This window comes from Mus pahari, chromosome 3 (assembly GCF_900095145.1).
Source record: "Mus pahari chromosome 3, PAHARI_EIJ_v1.1, whole genome shotgun sequence".
NCBI lineage: Eukaryota > Metazoa > Chordata > Mammalia > Rodentia > Muridae > Mus > Mus pahari.
The window spans coordinates 6,901,610-6,904,313 of NC_034592.1; positions in this window are offsets into that span (position 1 = coordinate 6,901,610).

The following is a 2,704-nucleotide window of genomic DNA, read 5'->3' on the forward strand; positions in this document are numbered from 1 at the left end:
CTCTTCTCTTCTCTTCTCTTCTCTTCTCTTCTCTTCTTTCTCTCTCTCTCTCTCTCTCTCTCTCTCTCTCTCTCTCTCTCTCGTTCTGTCCCTCTCTATCCCCTTTCTTTCCCACATTCTTTTCTTACCTCCTTTCTCATGCCTCTAAATACACTTCATTTTATACTAGACCCGTTGTATGGCTAGTACCTCAAGGTGGGGATGCCTCAGCATAGGCATCCTGCCAAATCAGGCCACCACATTACAGAACATACCACTAAAGCCCTGGAAAGCCAAAATCCACACTAGGTACAAGATAACCACAACTTAGTCCCCTCTCCTCCCATCTGTGCACGCACTAATGTCCACAGTGCTGAGACAGAGAAACCCAGCTAATGGCCCATCCCCTCTATACCACAGGGCTAGAATGGGGCAAAGGGGGGTTGTTTAATGAATCCTGAAAGCATTCCCTGAAGGGTGAGAAAATGGCGCAGGCCTCAGACAAGCCTGACTCAGTAGAGGACTGAGCTCGGATCCCTAAAGCCATGTAAAGGTCTTGAGTGCTGCTTGAGCAGCTCATTTCAATTCCAGGCATGGAAGGTGGAGTCAGGGATCCTGGAGCAAACTGCAGAGTGAGCCTACTGTGTACGTGGACCTCTGAGTTTGATTGAGAGAGCCTGCCTCAAAAGAGCAAAGCGGTAAACAACAATAACAACAACACACACACCACATGAAAAGAAAAATAAATACAATAGTACATGTTAACAGTCTTTTTTCAAGAATATTTTATGCATGCTTCTGTTTCATAATTTATCTACAACAAATCCGAAGCCTGAGAAATCATCTAATAAACGTGTCCTCTCTTATGAAGCAGTACTAACGTCTTGCATGTGTTTATGCCTGAGCAGGTAACTCTCGTTACACAGTACTATCGTCTTGCATGTGTTTATGCCTGAGCAGGCAACTCTCCTTACACATGTTTTCTGTGTTGTCATGGAACTGTTTTCTGTCTTGTTTGCTTCCTTTTGACATCATTTCCCTCAAACCCAAGTCATCCTCACTTTTGGCATTTTAGGAGCTATATATTTTTCACTAAACTATTATGTCAAGATTTGCTTAGTCATTGTCTGTTGATGAGTTTTTAAAATTAATTGGTCATTATGAAAAGCATAACTGTAAATCTTTCTGCAAAAATAATGTTCCCCTTCATATCACAGCTTCCCTGAGGATTTGTACCCTTAAACTAACGTTCCAAAATGAGGAATATAATGAGTTCTATAGTCTACATATGTTTCTTTTCAGAAAGAAATGTGCCACTCTTTTTACAGGAAATGTATGAATACCACTCAACCCCCAAGCTTTGCTAGCAAAGGGTTCTTAAAAAAAAAAAAACAAAACAAAAAACTATCATTATTTGATACGCGTGAAGAAATACATGGAGATATTTTAATTAAAAATTCTGTAATGATTATGGAAGTTAAACATTTTTCCAAGGATTTGTTCACTATTTGTATTTTCTTTGGTGCAAACCATCTGCTCGCATCTTTGAAGCCATCTGTCCAGTCTGGCCTGATTGTGGCCCACACAGATATTATCCTGTCTTACATGCATAATACTAAATGTTTATCTGTCATGTGTACTTATTATCCTATTGATTTTTTGGGATGAATACTTTTTTGTGCTTTAGTGGATAATATATGTGGCTGATGTATGTGTATATATAGAATACCTTAACATGACTTTAACTGTCAGTATTTTAGGTCTTTGTTCACCAGAAGAGCGTATTTTTCCGTTTGTTACCAAAAGCTGTATAATAATAGACATAAAAGAACTTAAATAGTGCTTGACTTCTACTTCCTCTCCTCACTGGTATATTTTCAGATGTCTGATCCAAGCCCAAACGCTGACTTGTGCAAATATCTGTACCATCCATGACAAGTAGCTGAACACAGAAGCTAGCAGCTGTGCCAGGCTACGCATTTCCACTAAGCCATTCGTTCAAATCCTTCACAGATACGAGAGTTGGTCCAGAAGGATCGTCCCCAGGAAATCTCTAGATTTCAGAGGGAACAGTCTGATCATCAATATTGGACTGTCAACAGATGAAAGGAGATTACGTGTCCTGGAGGAAAGAATGGCTCAGAGATGACCCGGCTCATTCCTTCTTTCCAAATAGTTTGAAGTAGCAAAAAGCCTACTGATTTTTGACCTGTTAGTGGTCAGTCCCTCTTATTCCTCTGGAGATTCAATGATCATTTTGGTAGATCCTCCATCTTTTTCTTTTAGGGACTTAATTAGCATTACCCCCCCCCTTGTGTGTATAGTTTGCAGAGAATCGTGGGAGATGCACCGAGATCTGATGCTGGGAGATGCACAGAGATCTGATGCTGGGAGATGCACCGAGATCTGATGCTGGGAGATGCACCGAGATCTGATGCTGGGAGATGCTCAGAGATCTGATGCTGGGAGATGCACAGAGATCTGATGCTGGGAGATGCACAGAGATCTGATGCTGTAGAGCTTAGCATTTATCGAAGATTCTCACAACCAAATGAGTGCCAGCTGAGTATTGTATCATCCTCACAAAAAGGCAACCACAGTTTAAACAACACGTGGATGCATTTGTCTCTCTTACAATAGGGGTGCAACTCAGGGCTTGGCTACTGCCTCACACCCCTGCCACCCAGGCTCCATGTATCTCCTACTCAGGGCCAGGATGCAAATC